The 22,750-nt window shown below is 46.6% G+C and overlaps 1 long non-coding RNA gene across 1 annotated transcript in view; it reads left to right on the forward strand.

Moving 5' to 3' along the window:
* The first annotated feature begins 17,111 nt into the window (after positions 1 to 17,111).
* The window catches only part of LOC144761782 (uncharacterized), a 29,434-nt gene continuing 23,795 nt past the window's right edge, over positions 17,112 to 22,750 (forward strand). Inside the window, exons 1-3 of the long non-coding RNA XR_013595893.1 lie at positions 17,112 to 17,334; positions 18,126 to 18,167; positions 21,653 to 21,877. This is a non-coding gene — a long non-coding RNA (uncharacterized LOC144761782). The remainder of the gene's footprint in view (positions 17,335 to 18,125; positions 18,168 to 21,652; positions 21,878 to 22,750) is intronic.

Genomic DNA, 22,750 nt, shown 5'->3' on the forward strand with positions numbered 1-22,750 from the left:
TATACACTGATTTGGAGACCTACGATTCATTGTCTCTGTTCAATATGTGTGCAATGTAAAGTACACCCTACACTGGTATGAGAGGCGCTATAAGTCAAATTAAATACATCTCAGAGAGAGTGGTAATGAAGACCTTGAGGGACACTGTTAAGGAGTAATTGTGAGGGAATCACTGGCAGGGTTGCCATTCGGGGCGCCAACAAACATTGTCACACGGGGCACCAGCAGCGCTAAGGCTGGGTTACTGGTGCACATAGCCTTTTCTGCAGCACACAGAGACCTTACAGTGCCACACACAGAGGAAAAAAGTTAGAGGGAACATTGATTGCAAGATGTAGTTTCTGTGGCCGTTACATATCAAAGTGGTCCCTTGAATTACCTGGTTCATTTACTGATGGGATGGCTGGCAATCTGAAAGAGCTTTTACTCAAGGTTGTCGAGTTCCTTCTTAATTCAAGGTTGACAACATTACTTAGGTAGATCCTGTCAATCAGTTTTTCACTTATATTTTTAGATTAAGTGTCATACTCCAAGGAACTTAAATTACTCCTATTCCACAGAAATTGGCCCACTGGTAGATTTTTGCAAGTGCCCAAGGATGGAAAGAGAGACAGTAAAGTAAGACATTCCTGAATTTTTTAAATGTAAAGTGGTTTGCAAGACTCAATCTTCTGGTTTGATTACTAGGTGAATAAGTGTTGCATATGTGTTACTGTGCGACAATGTAAAGTTTAAGTCTCTTGAGGACAGGAATGTATCTGGTCTGGTTTCATGCAAGAACTCCTCTGATTTTTTTATGACACCTTTGGGGGAGTTTAGACGTTTTTCAAACCGTTTTCTCTGAGCAGGCAGACTGAACAAGTGGAATACTTATGTTCACAAATTGGCTACATTTTTGCTCACCCCCAGTCATGGTACCAGTAGCCATATCCACCCAACTGGATATTTCCAGGGAGCAGGGACTACCCTATCAAGTAAGGCTAAGAGCAGCAGATGCACTTTATAAACTGTCTCTATGTGTAGCTCCTGCTTTGTTCTTTGATGGGATGCCACACAAACAAAAAGCATTTTACTTCAGCATAGTGGATTGTTGATTAGTGGGTTAAACCCGAATCAAAGATCCCAGGTCTACGTTTTTCATAATAGCATGCGCCATTAAACATAGTATGTGCTATGTGCATCAGCAAGCTCTTCCCTGACTTTGTGTGACTTAGCATATTTCAGCCTCTTTCTCACCACCGAGGCCCACGTTGCCACATGAGGACCTTGTTTTACATCAACAGCATCACTGATAGACCCACTCTATCACTGTGTCAGGAGGGGCCGGCAAGCACAACTTGGTTGTCTCAACCTCAGTCCTTTGTACCTTATCCTTGCTTGCTGTTCCACCTACTGGAATCTAGAATTTCTTTTCCACACACAATTTGTTTGAAAGTCAATAGAAAACTTCACAAAGTTGCACAATTGGATGCTTTCTAGAGGTTTGCATGCAAAATCTGCTATGGTATGTGGATTTGTATGGTGCAACTAATCACTCATGAGGGTCTCCAGGTGCTTGAGCAGGCATGTGGGCATTAGACTAATGGTGTTGGGTGTTCAGCCCACAGAATTTGTTGATGAGTCAGGCTTCATGTGTAATTCAAGGAGCTCCTAATGTTTTAAGGGAAATCCTGAATGCGATATAGTAAAATGCTCGGCCTCCTGTTCTGCTTTTGTTGATGTGGGGTATGTGTGTGAGTTAGAGTGATGCTAAGCATATGTGTCTGGTGTTTTGGTGGAAATAAATGTGGTTGTTCAGGTATGTTAGTCTAGTGTTGTGCAGTGCCTTGTATGCGTGCATGAGAAGTTTGAAATGACTGCATATGCGGCTGGAGAGCCAGTGGAGCCCTCCAAGATGTGGTGAAATGTGGATGTTTGGTGGGAGGTCAATAATGAGTCTTGTTGCAGTGTTCTAGATAGTCTAGAGTCAGTGGAGGAGATTGTTAGAGAGCCTGGTGTAGAGTGCATTGCTGTAGTCTAATCTGCTTGTCATGAGGGCTTGCGTGACGGTGTGTTTGATATGCAGGGCCATTTGGAGATCTTGTGGAGCATGTGGAGAATAAGGAAGAAGGAGCTGACTGTGTTGGCATGTGCTGTCATGTTGAGCTTGTTGTACAGATAAATTCCCAAGTTTCTGGTGTGGTAGGTTGGTGCAGGTCTGAGCTATGATGGGTACCAGGTGGAGTCTCAAGGAGAGTTTTTGTTTCAGTAGTTCAGCACTTCCGTCTTGTCGCAGTTGAGTTTCAGGCAGTTGGATGCCACCTAGTGTGCTACGTTGATCACGCAGTAGGAGATGTTGGCTCTGATGGACTTTTCTGTCAGAGAAAGGATGAGTTGGGTGTCATCAGTGTAGGATATGAGGGAGATGCCATGTGATCTGATGATGTTGGAGAGTGGTGTCATGTTGATTTTCAACAGGGTTGGGCTAAGGGATGAGCCCTGATGGTGCAGATCAGGTTCTTGGATTCTGATGTGTAGGGTGGTAGTCTGACCCACTATATTCTTCTAGTGAGGAAAGAGCTTATCCAGTTGGGGGCCGGTCATTTTTGCCTCCATTGTGCGGTTTTCTGATGAAGGTATGGTGGGACACTGTATCAAAGGCAGCAGATGGGTTGAGTACGATGAGGGCTGTGGTCACTCCATTGTCCAGTGTGATGCAAATCTGGCCTTTAGCCATGATGAGTGGCATTCCTGTGCTGTGGTTGCTACAGAATGCTGATTGGGTGTGGTCCAGTAGGTCGTGGAGTTCAAGATAGTTGGCCAATGGTTTTTTGAGGAGGGCTTGGCCGCCCAATGTTTCCAGTCTTCTGGGAAGGTGGCAATTTGATGGAGGTATTGATGATGTGGGTGAGGGTGTTGATGATTGGGGGTCCTCCCAGGCTGTACATGTGATGGGAGTATGGGTCCGTTGGGGCACCTAAGTGTACTTTTTTTATGATCGCTGTGGTATCTTCTTCAGTGATTGTTTTCCATTCATTCAGGTGTTTGTCTCAGCTGGCGGTGTTCCGGTTGACAATGAGATCTTTGAGGTCTGATTGTTGTTCAAAGTTGCTGTAGATCTTTTCTATTTTGCTGTAGAAGAAGTTCAAATGGTTGTTGCAGTATTTCTTTGATGTTGTGATGGTGTGGGCTATGACCAGGGCGGTGGTGAATTCTTTGTCAATCGAGAAGATCTCCTTTCAGCTGTTGGAGCTAGCCTCTATGCAAATCAAATCAAATCAGTCTTTATTTCGATTTTTTCATTCATTAAAGACACAACAAATCAGTACAGTGCAAACCTACACAAATGCATATAATATATTTGCAAAGTGCTAAAAAGTACTTTTTTTTAAGTTCATAAATTGCTAAAATATTAAAACCAGTAACAAAGGATAGATTAAAAATGTTTTAATTATGGTTGTGTGTCACAGACTTTTCCACAGTGATATATTGTGAGTGACCTGGGTGATACACATTTCCAAATGCTCATTTCCATGATTGAGTGAACTAGAAGACGGCATCTTTTCCAACAATGCCGGTTTGGATATGCTGGAAGTGCTACCCCTCTCATGGTCTGATCATGCGGCCATTCTTTTCCAACAATGCCGGTTTGGATATGCTGGAAGTGCTACCCCTCTCATGGTCTGATCATGCGGCCATTCTTTTCTCTCTCCGCCTAGGATCCGGGAATCCTGCTGCAGTTATACCAAGGGAAAAGATTGCTGTCAGGGTCTGGAAAAATATAAATGGGGAGGAGATGGGGAAGTTCTTGACATCAAATGTGCCCAAATTTTCAGCAAATGTTGATAAGGCAGAGGAATTGTACACAAGGTGGATTGAGAACGCCTGTGATAAATTTGCGCCGATAAAATCTTTTACTCCCAGGAGAGCGTAGCCATTGGCACCTTGGTATTCCGACCTTCTGCAAAAACATAAAACAGAGTGTAAGAGGCTTGAGAGGATCTGGAGAAGGGGTTATTGTCCAACCAACAAAGAAAAATACAAAGGAAGTCTTATTCTCTATAAGCAACAGATTCTGGAGGCAAAAAGGCCTATTTTGTTGAGCAAATGAGAGGGCGAATTCCTCTTCTAGAGAACTCTTCAGGACCATTACCAGACTGACAATTCCAACTAAGCCCTGCACGCATAGCAGTGCAGCTCTGTGTGAGTCTCTGGCCTCGTCCTTCAGGAATAAGGTTGAAGGGATTTTCTCCTCCTTTTCCAAAACCCACGGAGAGGTGGTGGTAGCAGCAACCAGTATTGGACAAAAAACTAGGGAGCTCCAGGATAGTCTAGATCGGTTTAATCCTTTACAATGCTCAGAGGTTTTAAACCTACTGTGTACAGTTCGGTCTGGCTCTCCCAATGATCCTTGTCCACCTGCAGTTCTTAAAATCTGCCCCGAGGTTATCACCTCCACTCTTATACCCATGCTCAACATGATCATGGACTTGAGTGAGTACCCCAGAAAGTGGAAATCCGCTTCGATACTCCCCCTTTTTAAAAAAAACAGCCTGGATGCTAAGGATCCCAATAGTTATAGACCAATATCCCGTCTTCCATTTACGGTTAAGATACTAGAGAAGGCCATCAATCAACAACTTAGCTTGTTCTTTCAGAAGACCAATGCCCTAGACCCTACGCAATTTGGGTTTCGTGCAGGTCACAGCATGGAACTAGCCCTTATCAAGGCCACGGAAAAGGTCAGAGCAGCACTGGACCAGGGAGGGGCTGCTGTGCTGATTCTGTTGGATTTGTCGGCAGCCTTCGACACGGTCCATCATGGAGTGTTGATGGACCGGTTGGCGGGGCAGGGCTTGGAGTCTCCTTAAGTCCTTTTTGACCGACAGAACTCAGACAGTAGACCTGGGGGTGGATAAATCAAAGCCTTTTGCCCTTCCCTGTGGTGTGCCGCAGGGGTCCTCCCTGAGCCCCACGCTCTTTAATATTTATGTCAGCCCTCTGGCGGCCTTGATAAGATCTTTCGGTCTGCAACTTACATCGTATGCAGACGATACTCAAATTGTGTTATCACTACAACTAGGGTCTCGAGTGGATATGACAGCGAGATTCCATGACAGTCTAAAGTGCGTGGCGGAATGGATGGCTTCCAACTGTCTTAATTTAAACGCCGGGAAGACTGAGGTTATTTTGTTCAGAAACAATCCCAACATTTGGACCCCTGATATGTGACCAGAGGCACTGGGAAGTCCACCTATCCCTACTGGGAAGGCCAGAAATCTGGGTGTGATTATTGACTAAAATTTGGACTATGGAGACCAGGTTAGTGGAGTAGTGCCGTCCTGTTTTCATATCCGTAGGATATTAAAGAAAAGAAAATGCTTCTTTCCAGTGGAGGGATTCAGGATGTCTGTCACTGCCCTTACACTGTCGCGTTTGGACTACTGTAATAGTCTGTATCTTAATTTGAGAAAGAAGCATGAATACAGATTGCAGTTGGTTCAAAATGCGGCAGCAAGACTTCTGCTCTGGATCCCCAGATATGTTTCAGTACGTGAGGGGCTTAGGCAACTACACTGGCTGCCGGTACCAAGGCGTGCTCAGTTCAAGGCTCTGTGCACAGTCTTTAAAGTGTTGCAGGGCACAGGCCTAGAGTTTTTGAGCAGTGGTATAAAATGGTATGTGCCGGGCAGAGCGCTTCAATCAGCCGACGGCAGATTGGTTGCGGTGCCACGTGTAAAAAAGGCCAGATGGGGAGGAAACAGTTTCCTCCTCAGTGCTGCAAAAGCCTGGAACAACTTGCTGGGACATCTCAGAAATGCCTCAGAGCAACTTTCATTCCGAAAGGGGCTTAAGACCTGGTTATTTATGGAATAGTCCCCCCCCCCCGTTATAGCTCCGGAGTCAGTAGGCAGCGCCAGGACGCCTTTGGGCATAAGTGCGCTTTATAAGCTCATAAATAAATATATAAATAAATAGAACACATCCCTATTACACATCAACAGATAACCATAAAATGGTATAAGTTGTATGCATAAAACATTTCTGTTATGTGTGATTGCCACTCGTTGCACCTTGTTTCTTCAAATTGTTTGATTGTGTCCCCCAAGACCAGCTCAGGAACTTGCCTGTAGCTATTACTATGTGTTCATGCGTGTTGGTCTTGAGAATATGAAATGCATGTATGCTGGATCTACTGCCCAGGTTTTGGCAGATCGGCTTAAGCCATTTGTCTCTAGGGCATTTGTACGCTGGACATGTGAACAGGATATGAGGGATTGACTCAACAGTCATTTGACATGATGGACATATAATATCCGTTGTGTTTTGCCATTTTTTAGTAAATGGTTTTATTGCAAGCAAGCCAACCCTAAACTGATTGCACAATTTCCTGTCACATGGTTTGGTTATAAAGTTCCAGTAGGCCTTGAACTGAGTGCTATGCTTATGCTTCAAGAATGTTTGCGAGAGGGAAGTATTCTGGACGGGTAACATATACTTTAATTTAGCCATATTCCTATAGATCTCCTTAAAGGTTTTTTTTATGGAAATGTGCTGCCTCCTGGATCCTCCCACAAGTGGCTGAACCCCAGGTCCACCAATGCACCCTTGATTTTGTGTAGCCATGTAATTTTACAAGATGTGTTGGCTTCTCTTACATGGTTTAATTCATTTGCATAGGGTAACAGCTCCGGAGTAGTCCAGAGCCTTCTCCAGTATGCTATGGGCCGGCAGGGACTGTGGTTCACTGTTGCCCCTGAGGTAATCAGTTTCAGGGACAGTTCTGTTTACATTTTACGTTTAACTAAATATTGTATTACCTTGAATGCGGACAGCAGCTTTCACGTGGCCTGGGCTTCAGTCTGGCACTTAAATCAACATTATCTTTACACAAAAGGAGTATTCCCGCCCATTGCCCAAAGCTCTAATAAATGACACTAAATATAGAAAAGAGTAATGACAAACTCAGACAAGCATCAGTCGAAGAGAGGTGAGGCGCGAGAGTGTAAATATGGGAACAAGGCTAGTGATCCTTACTTCCTACAGTGTTTATTATTTTATTTACCCCAACAAACACGACTGAAGGAACTATGAATGATGTCACTATTACACGTAAGGTTGGCATTTAAACTACGGGAATGTTCTTGGTTAGGTTATCGTGGGCTGTATTGTGATAACTTACACCAGTGCAAAAACAACACAGTGTAGGAGAGTAGGATATGCTCACTATGGTTACCCCCACTTTTTGCTGGTGTTTCACTGTTTTTTTTAATTTAGTCTGGCTGAGGCCCTGCTAACCAGGACCCCAGCCTAGCAGCTTCCTCTCTAAAGTGATTGCATGTACATTAGGTACACTGCAGATTGGTTACTGGGTTACCCTTGTGAGTCCCGAGTATATGGTATCTTAGGTACCAAGGGCATAGGTACACCAGAGGCCACCAGGGGCTGAAGCATGTATTATGCCACCCCTGGGAAGTCTTCCAAAATGGCACCATAGGTATGCTACTACAGCCTGGGTAAGGTGGTGCATGCACCCCTTACTAAGATATAGGTTACCTGTATCTACCTTTAATCACTGACACATATAAATCTATAAGTCACTCCTATGGCAGGCCTTATCATTCCTGAAGGCAGAGTGCTTGGTTTTGTGTGAGAGGGTGCCCATGTATGAGCAGGACCCCTCTGCAACTTTCGGAATCTATTCTCTGAGGCTGTTCTGTGATGCAGCCAGACCATATACTCTTAAGTGTATTATAACCTCCCAGACAGGCTTTCGTGTGGAGGGAAAAGACACGTATACTCTTACCTAACCGGTAATAGTTTAAAAGAGCCCCAGCATCACAAAATGGATGCTGCAGCCGCAGACATAAGTCTGACCTCCTGCTGCTGGACGAAACTCCGGCAGGGGAGGCCTGAACAATAGGTTTCCTGTCACAGGGAGGTGTAACCACCTCCCAGACAGGCTTTAGTGTATTGGGGCTGGGTGGGTGCCTTCATAGAATGCTTTTCAGACAGTGCTGGGGCACACTTGGTGTCCCTGTGCATACCCCAGTTCAAACCAGTTGTAGGGGCACTCAGCCCATGCTCTGGCATGAAACTGGACAAAGGGAAAGGGGTGTAACCACCCCCCTCCCTGGAACCTCCCATAGGTGGGTCCCTAGACTATGTCCAACCCCCTAACTTAGTATAAGTATGGGATCCCAGTCCTTAGGACAAAACTCTGCAACATATATCCTGGAACTTTGACATTCTACATCGACTAAAAGATGGAAAAATCTCCCTTGGGGTCAAGGAGTGACTCCCCTGTTCACACAGGCACCAAAGAAGCATCTTGCCAGTCTGCATTTCAAAGGCTCCTGCCAGAACCCGATGGATTTGCGACTCAGGACATAGACTTCCAGACTTCTACGAGGCTGACACGAGATCCCAGCAAAGCTGAGACCCACTGCCCTCAAGAGTGACGTGGGACTGGAACTCCTGGACCGGTGCATATTTGCAAGTGCATCAACTTCCCAAGCTTTCCAGAAGCAGTGCATTGGACTACTTGTAGTCCAAGCCCCGAGCACCATTTGCACCAAATATTGTAGGTCTACACTCCACAAGTCTTCCACGAGCCTGCTTCTAGCATTTCTGCTTGAGGCCCCTTCGCGATCCCTGGTCCTTCGACTGGTTGGTCCCCAGGAAGGTAGCTCTTCTGTTTCTTTGGCTTTCCTGGTTTCTTCAGATGTTTCCTGACTCCCCTCCAACGGGTGAGTCCTTCAGACCTTGGTGGTCTGCACCGAAGCCAATCTTTGCTTTCTGCATGGGTTGCTGTTGCCAAGGCTTGTTGGGTCTAATCCGGAAACCGATTCTGCAGCACTCAACATCCTTTGTGGTACAGCTCGAATCCAGCTCCTGGTTGTCCTCAACGCCTCCTGGTCCTCGTGGATGAAGAGTCAAGCTTCACCTTCTTCACCTGACATCACCCGACATCGGTGGGCATCTGTTCATCGCCTTCCTGGTCACTGGCTAGTGACTCCGACTCTGTCCCCTCTGCTTCCAGCTTCCGGTGCTCCCGTGGGTGTTGACTTTAGAACCTCCTAGTTCTAAAGGGGTTTGCTCCAAGTCCTCTTCTAAGTGTTCTTAATCTGTAATTTCACAACCGCGACTTTCCCCCTAGAAGTTAATGGTGATTCGCGGCTGTGTTTAGACACTACACGCGTCCCCCGTGGGTCCCCTGTGTTACTACCTTGGGTGGTTCCTGGTGGCCCCAGCGGTTCTCAAGGCCTTGTATCTATGTCAGTCGTGGTTCTTATACCACTTTCTTAGTATATTTTGCTATTTTAAAAATAACTTTTAAATCTTGTGCTCTACTGCGCGCTCGCGCTGATAAATCTAGCGCTAGGCGCATTTCTTCGTTCCAGCCTGTTCTGGGGGGTTACTCTCAGCATAGTTTCTTACCTGCACTATAATTGTGTCCCCATCCCCACTTGAGGGAATTAGAGCGCTTCAGGGGCTTCTTGGGCTCTTGGAGAGGTCGCGCTGCGGTGTTTGGAGCCGCCATTTTGGGTGAGGGTACCAGGGTCTGCCGAATAGCAGGCGCCATCTTGGTTGGGGGGCTAGTGGTTTGACTGCAGGACTCGTGTGCCTGGAAAGGGCATAAAAACGGAACTTCCTTCACTATCAGGTCAGACTTACTTGACCTTTGCGCGCTGAGGCATTTGCTGCTCTATTTTGCTATTTTAAAAATAACTTTTAAATCTTGTGCTCTACTGCGCGCTTGCGCTGATAAATCTAGCGCTAGGCGCATTTCTTCGTTCCAGCCTGTTCTGGGGGGTTACTCTCAGCATAGTTTCTTACCTGCACTATAATTGTGTCCCCATCCCCACTTGAGGGAATTAGAGCGCTTCAGGGGCTTCTTGGGCTCTTGGGGAGGTCGCGCTGCGGTGTTTGGAGCCGCCATTTTGGGTGAGGGTACCAGGGTGTGCCGAATAGCAGGCGCCATCTTGGTTGGGGGGCTAGTGGTTTGACTGCAGGACTCGTGTGCCTGGTAAGGGCATAAAAACGGAACTTCCTTCACTATCAGGTCAGACTTACTTGACCTCTGCGCGCTGAGGCATTTGCTGCTCTATTTTGCTATTTTAAAAATAACTTTTAAATCTTGTGCTCTACTGCGCGCTTGCGCTGATAAATCTAGCGCTAGGCGCATTTCTTCGTTCCAGCCTGTTCTGGGGGGTTACTCTCAGCATAGTTTCTTACCTGCACTATAATTGTGTCCCCATCCCCACTTGAGGGAATTAGAGCGCTTCAGGGGCTTCTTGGGCTCTTGGGGAGGTCGCGCTGCGGTGTTTGGAGCCGCCATTTTGGGTGAGGGTACCAGGGTGTGCTGAATAGCAGGCGCCATCTTGGTTGGGGGGCTAGTGGTTTGACTGCAGGACTCGTGTGCCTGGTAAGGGCATAAAAACTGAACTTCCTTCACTATCAGGTCAGACTTAATTGACCTCTGCGCGCTGAGGCATTTGCTGCTCTATTTTGCTATTTTAAAAATAACTTTTAAATCTTGTGCTCTACTGCGCGCTTGCGCTGATAAATCTAGCGCTAGGCGCATTTCTTCGTTCCAGCCTGTTCTGGGGGGTTACTCTCAGCATAGTTTCTTACCTGCACTATAATTGTGTCCCCATCCCCACTTGAGGGAATTAGAGCGCTTCAGGGGCTTCTTGGGCTCTTGGGGAGGTCGCGCTGCGGTGTTTGGAGCCGCCATTTTGGGTGAGGGTACCAGGGTGTGCCAAATAGCAGGTGCCATCTTGGTTTGGGGGCTAGTGGTTTGACTGCAGGACTCGTGTGCCTGGTAAGGGCATAAAAACGGAACTTCCTTCACTATCAGGTCAGACTTACTTGACCTTTGCGCGCTGAGGCATTTGCTGCTCTATTTTGCTATTTTAAAAATAACTTTTAAATCTTGTGCTCTACTGCGCGCTTGCGCTGATAAATCTAGCGCTAGGCGCATTTCTTCGTTCCAGCCTGTTCTGGGGGGTTACTCTCAGCATAGTTTCTTACCTGCACTATAATTGTGTCCCCATCCCCACTTGAGGGAATTAGAGCGCTTCAGGGGCTTCTTGGGCTCTTGGGGAGGTCGCGCTGCGGTGTTTGGAGCCGCCATTTTGGGTGAGGGTACCAGGGTCTGCCGAATAGCAGGCGCCATCTTGGTTGGGGGGCTAGTGGTTTGACTGCAGGACTCGTGTGCCTGGAAAGGGCATAAAAACGGAACTTCCTTCACTATCAGGTCAGTCTTACTTGACCTTTGCGCGCTGAGGCATTTGCTGCTCTATTTTGCTATTTTAAAAATAACTTTTAAATCTTGTGCTCTACTGCGCGCTTGAGCTGATAAATCTAGCGCTAGGCGCATTTCTTCGTTCCAGCCTGTTCTGGGGGGTTACTCTCAGCATAGTTTCTTACCTGCACTATAATTGTGTCCCCATCCCCACTTGAGGGAATTAGAGCGCTTCAGGGGCTTCTTGGGCTCTTGGGGAGGTCGCGCTGCGGTGTTTGGAGCCGCCATTTTGGGTGAGGGTACCAGGGTGTGCCGAATAGCAGGCGCCATCTTGGTTGGGGGGCTAGTGGTTTGACTGCAGGACTCGTGTGCTTACGGCAATTTAAGATGGTAGACTCTAAGGCGCGCAGCGTAGGCGCGCAGCGGGCTCGCAGGCGGATCGCCGGAGGTTCGCCAGAGGTAAGCCCATTTGCGCCCGTTCGCGCACAGGACGCGCCGGACGCCGGACTCTCTGCCTGCCAGGAACGTACTGCCCCATTATACTCCCGTGACGATCTCATACGCCTGAGCACCGGCACTCTTTTAAACCGTGGGCATAGATCCATCGGTAGGCACCCAGATTCTATAACCTGCGGCCTGTTGAATGTGAGATCGCTCATTAAGCACTGTGAAGAGATTGCGCTACTCATAGAGACCTATGATCTAGACGCACTCTTCATGACTGAGACCTGGACCATATCGGCTAGTGCGGTGGAATTGGGAACAGCCTGTACCCCGGGTTTTAAAATAATACACAATCCCAGAGTAGTGGCTAGAGGAGGCGGAACTGGACTAATCCTTAGAGAGACATTAAACTTCTCTCAGCTAAACATCAAGGCCATCGTTGGATGTGAGGTATTCGGCCTTTCCATCAAGGGTCCAGGAGGTGTGTTATACACGGGGCTGCTATGCTACAGACCCCCAGCAGGGACGCTATCCGCTGTGCCTGAGCTTATAGATTTAATCTACGACCTGTCTCATTCCCATACTAGGCTGGTGGTGCTAGGAGATTTTAATCTTTGGCCAAATGGTCCAACTAATTCCGCCTTTGTAGAGCTGGTCCAAGCCTGTCGTAATATTGAGCTTTCACAGCTAGTACTCTCGCAAACCCACTCCAAGGGTCATATCCTTGACCTGCTTCTTGCCGACGCAGGTCAAGTGTCTGTGCAGGACGTCATACCTCAGGGCTGGACTGACCATGCTCTCGTCCTTTTCTCCCTCCCCTGTCCAGTTGTCACGGCGGCGAAGGGCAGTGTGGGTGGTACTAGAATGGGTAGACAATGGTCTAGACTTCTTATGCAGCCCGCCCTGCCTAGTCTGCTGCCTGAAGGCTTCGCATTGGGAGACACGGTGGACAGGAGTTATGAGACGTTTTGTCAGCAAATCTCGACCTCTCTGGACTCTCTGGCGCCGATGCGTAAAATCAGAGCTAGGACCAATCTGGCTATGCCATGGTACTCAGAGGAACTCCGTCAGCTCAAGCTTCAGTGTAAACAGGCTGAGCGTGCTTGGAGGAAACAGTATCTGGAACCATGTAGAGCTCGTTTTAAACAAGCTCTGGCGACCTATAAGGCCCAGATTAAGCTGGCCAAGGCCAAACACCTGGAAGAACTATTGCTGGCAGCTGCAAACAAGTCTCAGGCCCTATTTAAGATCGTAAAAGATCTGGCCCATCCAGCTTGTACTAAAAACAACATACCTGCCTCCCAAGCTCTCTGCGACTCGTTGGCACAGGCCTTTGAGGACAAGATTGTTACCATCTTAAATAATCTTGCCTTGCCATCTGGTCAGACTGTGCATTATTCCAACTGTGCTGACAGTGTGGAGGAGGGCGCCAGGCTAGCGGAAGTGAACATCCTGCCCTTACCATCGTTCGAGGATTTCTGTGCATTGGCCGACGGTATATCTTCAGGCTCACCGTCTGACCCACTCCCACCAAAATTCTGGAAGCTGTTTCGGGAAGAGCTTTTTCCACCTCTTTTTTCCATCTGCTGCCAGTCCCTTAGTTCGGCGCGGGTCCCAGATAGCTGGAAACTGGCGGTTGTTTCTCCATTACTCAAGAAGGAAAATCTGGACCCCGCCTGTCCAGCTAACTACAGACCCATTTCTCTGTTGCCATTTCCTATTAAGATTCTTGAGAAATGGCCCACTAAACACCTCTCCAACTTTCTCGAGGTTAACAACTGCTCGGATGTGGCCCAGTTTGGCTTCAGACCAGCGCACGGGACAGAAGTGGCTTTGGTGACCGTTCTTGATGACCTGCGAACGCGGGCCGACCAGGGTCGAGCAGCCTTTCTAGTGCTGCTCGACATGTCGGCCGCGTTCGACATGGTCAGCCATACAATACTGATCAGGAGACTGGCGGAGGTCGGAGTATCTGGGTTGGCCCTTGAATGGCTGGTGTCGTATCTAGATCATAGACACCAGCTAGTGGCCATACCACCCTTTAAATCAAACACCAGAAGGGTTGGTCAGGGCGTACCTCAAGGGTCAGCCATCAGTCCCATTCTTTTCAATCTCTACCTCTGCCCCCTGATCATGTTGATTAAATCCTTTGGCATAACGGTCACCAACTACGCTGACGACACCCAGCTCATCTTTTGCCTCGAGGGCAAGGATGGGGTGTCTCAGGAGGCCTTTCATCGCTGTATGAACACCACGGCTGAATGGCTGGGCAATAACTCCCTGCAGTTCAACAGCGCAAAAACTGAGGTGCTGCACTGCTCCCTGGACCGTATCCCCAGACCACTTCCGCTGGATTTCTGGCCCCCCGATTTCCGGGGCGCTAGTCTGCCCGCGGACTCGGTCCGTAATTTGGGGGTAATGTTCAGCGCTAGCCTGCAGCTTGATGCATCGGTGAATCGAACGGTGGCCACCTGTATGGCGTTGCTCTGCTCGCTGCGTAAGATTTTGCCCTTGCTCCCGGCACAGGTAAGACCAGAGGTAGTGCGGAGCATAATTTTAAGTCGCATTGACTACTGCAACGCACTACTCTTGGGAGCTCCGGCTAATCTAGTCAGTAAACTACAGCGGGTGCAGAATTTTGCCGCCAAACTGGCCCTCTCACGTCGACGCCTGGATTCCTCTGCTAAGGCACTTAGGGACCTCCACTGGCTACCAGTTTCCCAGAGGATTGATTTTAAAGCACTGTGCCTGGTATTTAGGGCCCTACATGGGCAGGGTCCGCTCCCTTTGCGGGACCGCTTTTCTTGGTACACCCCTTCTAGACTGCTACGTTCAGCCTCATCTCATTTGGTGGTCGTACCTAAGATTCTGAGGTCCCGAACTGGCGGCCGGTCCTTTAGATTTACGGCTGCAAGATTGTGGAACTCCCTTCCTCTAGGTCTGAGGGGTCTGGAAAACTTTTATTCTTTTAAAAAAGCCCTGAAAACCCATTTGTTTCCTAGGGCAACGTAAATGTATCTGCTGCTGGAAAACATCATGTATGTGTAAGTGTCAGGACAGTCTAAGCGCCAGGATGCCCGTCCGGTGACAGAAATCGCGCTATATAAGTACATCTATACATACATACATACATACATATGGTTTGGTACGCCCCTAGGGCTCCACATATATTGTGCTAATTTACTGTGTGCTAAATAAGTTTACTGAATGTACTTTTGCCTCTAGCCTCTTAAAGAGACTAGGGGGATGTGTTTAGAATAAATACATATATTTTATATATATACCTGGTGTGGTCCTCCTTTCATTTGGCCATTCATGAGATTATAGACTGGTAAAACAAGCAGCTTTACATTCCTTCAAGACTTAGCCTGAAGGCTGCTCTCCACAGCTACCATTACGATAGCTTTCTGTATAGGTTGTCTTTAAACCTACCATCAATAAGGGTGGTTTGGACTGGTGCAAGGTGCCCACTAGAATAGTGGACAGCCTATGCCAAGCCAACTTCTCACACACGGCATATCCATTTCCACCACTGGCAAAAAGCAGGTGCACGAATGCCCTTCTGGAGCTGCCATACTGCCCTAAAAGTCTGTCCGACCCTGGCACCCCAGAGAAAAGCAAAGTATTATTTGATGGCGACCACAATCTTTAATATGTTACAAGTTCCGTTTGCATATCTTACCTGCCTGTTGCAGCAAAAAATGTCTGCTTCGTATGAGTGCATGTAAATCAGAGCCACTTCTCCCAGCTTTGGACGTACAGGCAGCATTTCCTCCTCCAATCACCTTCTCTCTGTAATAGAGCAGCTTCCTACGAGCTGCTAAGCTGTATGAGCTGTGTGTTTTTTCTTGTGTACTTCGCATGTATCACTTGTGTTGCACAAAATATTACTTTTGATAAGCGGGCTGAATGTAATAATTGAGTAGACACTACTATAGTGCAATATTTTTGATAGCTTACAAAGCGATGGAAACAGAATCTAAGCAAAAAGTGGACTTCTTGAACTAGCTTTGGAATAATAATGTTCACGAATTAGGTAAAAATTATTTAAAGGGGACAAAACCTTTGAGTTTGAGTAAGAATGCAAATGAACACAGGCACAGGGAATTAGTAGAAGTGTTTAATTGTAATGCATTTAGGGTGACAGGCCGTAGAGCCTTTGCATAATAGCTTCCACTCAGCCGTGGCCCGTGGAGGGAGTTGCGGTGGGGCAGAGAGGCGGGGCGGGGGAGGGGCAGGGTGAGGGGTGCTAAAAACCAGAATATGGATAATTGGAGGTAAGCAAACAATTTAATTAATAAAACGAATTTTGTAGCGAGCGCTGCATCGTATTTTGCGATGCAGGACACGCTATGAAATTCGTTTTATTTATTAAATTGTTTACTTACCTCCAATTATCCTTATGCCGGTTTTTAGCACCCCTCACCCTGCCCCTCGGCTGCTTCAACTCAACATTCCAAACAAAAGCTGGCATACAAATTGACCTTTTAGACAATTGTGCACGACTGTGCTTATCACTCTGGTACTGTTTCTCACACAATATAAGTTTATAATTCCCTCTTGTATGTAAGTTCTTCTTTGTGACTGTTCCTAGACCTGTGCGTTTTTGCTTGCATCACTATGCTACTATCACTGAAATTGTGATAGTTGGGTATTGTCACTGGACGTCATAATTTAATGTCTGTCAGGGGGCCGTAGAGGTTCTCGCTGCTCAAATGGGAGTAATTTCTGAAATGTACATGTTTTTCATGTCTTCATTGCTTAACTTTGCGAGCCAAAACGTGTCCCTCATTGTCATTGAAGTGCTGCTCATTAATTACACTAAAATTATGAAAATGTCACACATAGCAATCTGAAACCTTGCCAGTTATGTGCTTGAACTAAAGTAAGTAGATATACAAACACAGCTCACGATGAAAGTGGCACAAAGGCATACATGGTTTTTCTCAGACACACAATAATATGCTCACAAACCACAGACATATTAGCGAACATAAACTTGAAAAACATTTCAATGAAGATTTTACTGTAAATCACTTTGTAATCGTGCTTCTTAAAAAAAACTCTGCATTCGGGAACGTAATAAGCAGTTGGAGATGGCCAAGAAAAGAATTGTAATACGAGCTAATTTCAACACCGTGAATTATTTCCTCTTCTGTCTCCAAGACGTAAGGGATTCAATGGCTGTATGCGTGCATTTACATCAGCAGCTCAGCTCGGCGCACTGCTCGTTTTGCCTGCCTGAGCCGAGATTCGTCTCTCCTGGGGTGGGCGGGGCTACTGGGGGCTCGTCTGAGCTCTCCAATAGGCAGGACGTCCGGAAACTGCCGAAGAGAAGGGGATACTCGATCCCGAGGGGATACCAGATATTACACAACACCGGTCTCACTTCTCAGTTCTCATTTGCGGTCCACAAGCAAAAACATGAGACAGGGCACGTATAATTTCCAAACACCAGACTCCTCGCTCCTGGTGCTAGTTCAAGTTCAAGCAGGATATCCATAAGTCTTTCATGATCGTTTTTTTTTTTACCTCTCTTTACCAAAAAAAAGGTTGCGAGATTTAATAGTACTAGAATCTGCCGGGCTCACAAAGTGCTGCTGATGCGACCTCTCACTCAGCCGCCATCTTGCCTCACCACTCTTCTTCGATATGGCCTGGTATGATTCAAATGGAGCACACACTATTTACCTCACATATTTAGAAATGTGAAAGGACAAAATGGAGGTACCACTCTTGAGAAATATTCACATTGAATATTCCTGTTTGTATTGACCTGCTTTCCACCACAGTACTATTAGGTACCATAAAACGGTATTATTGGAGTGAAACACATCCTAATTCTAGGCCTGAGGAAGACTTCCATCAAAAAATGGTGCCTTTAGACGGTCAACATGCATATGAGTAGATAAGGGGGTTGAGAGTAACTTACCTCACACTGACTGTGAGTAGGTGTAGACAAGTAACATTTTTGAGGACCATAAAGCAAGGATGGGACCAAACTGCAATTGAATGCCACAACCCACAATGGCCTATTGATTTTCTTTAGATTAGACAAGGGAAGTAACAAATGTTTTTAAAGGCATATTATATGTTCAATAATTCTATATGTGGTTTTTCTATGTATTGGATTTCATTTCATGAGACACTAAAGGGACACTTTTTCATGCGAATGTCTTAGTGATACTGTGATGAACAATGTTGTTTATGCATTATGCTCATGATTTATGTAACTGTTACTTTTTTATGTTTTAAGTAATTGTACTTTTTTGTCATATAAACGTTGTGAATTCATATTTTTGCACACAAATGACTTGATGTAACGCCATGTACGTTTCATTAATATATGTATGGGCATATGAATTACGCGATGAAAACGAATTTAAATATAGCAACAGGTAATTAAGGAGTAAATAAATGATTTGTTCTCTTTTTCGATAATATATTGCAGCTGGGGTATAGGAGGTCCTTTACAGTGGATATGAAAATTAAGGTATGAGTTAATCAGGCAAAGTAATTGGAGACATAAACCTAGAGTAAACATGTTGTATATGAATACATTTGGTTAATCTATGGTTTCCTGGGTCATTGTTTTTCTTACTGATTGAGATCCCAGCCCCTATTCCTGATTTGGATCAAATCCCTTTTTGTATTTAGAGGTATTTTATCACTCAGTCTGCTAGGCGAGGTGTATTTTCCTGCTGACCCATAGGTAGATCAAAAGCTCAGATCCCTCACACAGTACATCAATTGGGAGTGTATTAAACCTGTTCCTGAGAGGGTGGAGGAGAAATCTACATTGTCTAAATATTACCATTGGCCTCTGGCACCAACCATAGAAGATGCTCACCTTTAAAATATTGAAGAAAGGGACTAGCTTGCTGCTTCAGTTTCAGAAGATGAATAATAGCACTACATGATCTGTGACTGACTAAGAATGTATTCTGCCATTTCGAAAAAATCTCATTATGCAGAGCGTGAGGGATGGCTCAGGAATGGAGGGATCATGTGTATTTTTAGATTTGACAGAGACAGTTACTCTCTAGTACTCTCCAACTCCACTTTTAAAACCTAGCGCAAGGAAATAACTTAGCAAATCACTGAAACCTGCAGAAGACAAGAACAGACAGATTCATCATAGATGAACCCCTGTCTGGAGTGAAGGATCACTCTGGTCTAGTACTTACCTGGATTCTGTGAAGTTGTGACTCCAGGGCCTGTGACACTCCCTTTGGGGGATGGTAAAGGGTGGGTTTGTTTGGGACTCTGAAGGAGAGGGTACCTCTAGAACTTTTGTTGTCCTATCCTGTGGTGGCTACCCCTGAAGTGAACCCTCCTATCTCCTACTGGACACAGAGACACCATACAAGAAGGTCCAGGGGCTAGGGAAGTTCTGCAGAGCATTTACCCTGCCTCTAGGGTGTTGGGGTGCTGCTGAAGAAGTAATTAAAGGAGGCCAGACAGCAGAGACGGTAGTGTCTGCTGCACAGGAGTCATGACCAGCAAGCTGTGAGGAGCTATGAGGGGGCATTCCCTGCCTGGCCTCTCTTTTGTTGGAGAGAAAACAGTAGAAAATCACCTCCAAAAATTACTAAATGTTAAGAAAACAGAAACCCTAAAACTCCCTTTCCTGGTTGCTAGAGCAAACTACCAGGAGCAAAATGCTCGAAACTCTGTGAAAAGCGACCAGAGAAACCTGTGTTTTGCTTCTCAAGTGAAGTGCTGAAGTGGAGTTGCATCAGTGCCCCTCAACTTGGGGGCACCAACATGTGTCATTGGTAGCAGTGGGGACTTGCCAATCTCCCATGAGGAGTGCCTTTCGGGATTACCAAGAAATGAGGGCTTCTTTGGTCTCCCTTTCTGTGGATTACCTTCCCCTGAGGAGGGCTAGTGTGTCTTGGACTTACTGTTATCGAGCCTGACTTGATGAACTGACTGGGCCAAGGCCAAAAGGAATCACATCACTGTGATTCACCTGGTTCAGACTGCCAGCGAGGGCTAGATCCCTGGCAGCTTTGTGGTGAACCACGCTAGCTCACCAGTCCTAAGTCAACACCCTGTGGTCAGATTCCTGCCCATACATGTACCCAGTGGGCAGGAGGTAGGAACCCACACCAGCTTCCCTACTGGTATGAGAAAAGTGCTGGTGCACTGTCTGTTTAGGCTGTCTATGCCCATCAATTGTTGGCGCTCGTGCAACTGCATTTCCCTCTAATGTCCATGAATAACTTGTACATTTAATCTCCCCATTTGCCTAATGTATGACAATGCTTACACATTCTTTCCTCAAATATTCAAAGCCTACTGTGAAAACAGTAAATCGTATTTTCCTTGGATATCTGGGAGTATTTTTATGCCTCCCCTCAAAGTTTCAAGGGAAGTGAAAGGAAGACTTTGGGGCACATTAGGATAACGGGTGAATCGCCACCGCCTGTATGGCGGTGGCAATCCGCCCGCCAAAAACCTCCACCAGCTACCAATTTCCCCCCGCCCAGACCCCGGTGGAAGGGAAGACCATCCGCCGGTTTTCCGCCGGAAGGCAATCCGCCCGATTGCCTACCGGGTAGAAAAGCAGTTTATATGGTGGTGGTGTCTGTTAGACACCGCCAGCCATATTACTATGAGGGCAGAAGCATGCCTTTCCGTGGCGGCAATGGGTATGTGGGAATTGCTTGTGGGGGCCTGTTGCGGGCCCCCAGGGGCTCTGAGGGAGGGGGGTGTACATGGGGGGTACCCATGGGCCCCCCCTGCAGTTCCATGCACAACATGGCAGGCACCGCGCGGTGCCTGCCATGTTGTGCACGACATGCCTTCCTGGCATTGTGGCGGGCGGTGTTGAGTGCACCGCCCACCACAATGTAAGGAATGCAGGATGCGCCCGCCACTGTGGCGGCGCTTCCTAATGGCATCCATGGGACCCCCACCTTATGGCGGGCGGTCCCTTTTTACGACGGGAGTCCACCCGCCATCCTAATGTGCCCCATTGACTCTGGGGGCATAGGTATAGAAAGAGCTTGAATGGTTTGAAAACAGGGCAGATGGGGAGCAAAGCCAGCTTGGCTGCAAGGGCTTGGGCTCTTTGTCCCATAAAAAAGCAACAATTAATTTTAAAAACAGTAAATAAAGGAACTGTTTAATGGCACAGCAGGTTTTTAATACATAAATCAAGAAAACACACAGTGCAACGGTCGGTGCCAAACGGTACTGGACCTCTCTTTTAAAAATGTGTGTTTAGGGTCACGCAGGGCCCATGATGTCAGGGAACCAATCCTGGAGGAGTGGTAGGGTATGCTCAGACATGAGTCCCTTGCTCACTGCACCATCAGGATTCAAGCAAGCCGGCCCGAAGACGGCTGCAATGCCAGAAACCGGTCCCCGGAAGCTTGTTTCCTTTCCAGTAAAGAATTGGCTTGGTAGTTTGGTCTGCCCTGTTCCCATGATGCACTGGGCCAGGGACAGACTAATTTGCATGTAGCCAGGTTCTGAACTGGGATCGTGTAGTGAGCTAAAAAACGGTGATGGATCAAGCCCTGATCTTTTGACTGGGTATGAGTGTTCTGTTTAATTCAGATGCTCTGTCCATCACCACCCCCCTTTTTTTTAGGGAACCAATCCTGGACATTATTGCCAGTGGGGCCGCGGAGGAGAGCACAAGACGCACTCTTCTTATCGGTTTGTGTCACCCTACGCCTCCCAATATAAGGGACAACCGGCTGGGGAAAATGTTTCCCTATTTTCAAGTACTTCTTTTGCTGGGACTTTTATGTTTAGGGATTATGTTCAGTGGACGACCCTTTGTTTTGAGGTCTGTGGTTGTTTGCAAATGAGATTGAAGATAAATTGAAGACTCATAAATTGTATAGCGTTAAACATTATCAACTTCATTGGCATGCATGCTGCTAAATATACCTACAAAGCCCTCCACAAAGCCAGACCTGGATACCTCAACCACAGTCTCTCCTTCTGCACTCCCAACAGACATCTTCGCTATGCCCAACTGACCCTGGCCACCGTCAGATCAATCCGTAAGACCACAGCTGGAGGAAGATCCTTCCCCTACCTTGCTGCGAAGACCTAGAACTCCCTACCCCTGCACCTCAGGCAATCGCCATCGCTGCCGCAATTCAGGAATGACCTCAAGACCTGGCTCTACAACTGAACCGCAGACCAAGTCCCGCCCCCAGCACCTTGAGACTCTCACAGGTGAGTAGTCACGCTTTATAAAAGTATTGATTGATTGATTAATGTACATGGTATTAAATGTTACTGAAAAGGGGCCCCATTCTCAAATGGGTTATTATTGAATGCACTGTGTTATGTCTTTATAATATGGTGTTCACATATTGTAGTGGAACCTTGACAAAGATTGCATTTGAAAATGCATATCTCATGTTACCTACATTGGATTTTTGTTTTCATTTTGGTGTCATTTTAAACAAAATATTTCGTACATTTATAAATGGATGTTTGATTTTTGCTGTGTGGTGTATCTTAATTATTTACTGAATTGTTGTTTTTAAATGCTTTACATATCTATCTCTGTAGTTAAGCCTGCCTGCTAACAGCCACGCTACGAAGGGATGAGCTATGGAATAATTTTCTGAGACCTATTCTGAGCCTTAGACTGAGTTAGTTGCCTTATTGCTAGGGGTATATGAATATTTACCACTACTAAAAATCCACTTTCCAACAGGCAGTTTAAACAGTGGTGCATGGCTGTAGATCCACACTGCAGGGGGTTGTCTGAAATGTGGTTGCAGTTGTTGAAGTGCCCCACACTATGTTGCCACTACCTCCATTTCTATGAGGTCCTCGCCCACTCCTCTACCACATGGACCAGATAACACTGCTAGGGAATAGGGTCTTCTATATTTTGGTACATGGGTGCTCTACTGTGCAGGGGGGGGTGGATGTTGAAGTCACAGGTGTTGGGCTCCAAAAGCAGTGAGAGTGCCACAAGCAGAGCTGCTTCCACTTCTAGAGTGTATTCTCCCCTTTGTCTCCCACAGGAACTAGAATACAAAGTTCAGTGTGTCATTTTGTTTTCACAATCCCATGCTGCGCTAGGGAGAGGGG

The sequence above is a fragment of the Lissotriton helveticus genome, chromosome 6 (assembly GCF_964261635.1).
Source record: "Lissotriton helveticus chromosome 6, aLisHel1.1, whole genome shotgun sequence".
Taxonomy (NCBI): Eukaryota; Metazoa; Chordata; class Amphibia; order Caudata; family Salamandridae; genus Lissotriton; species Lissotriton helveticus.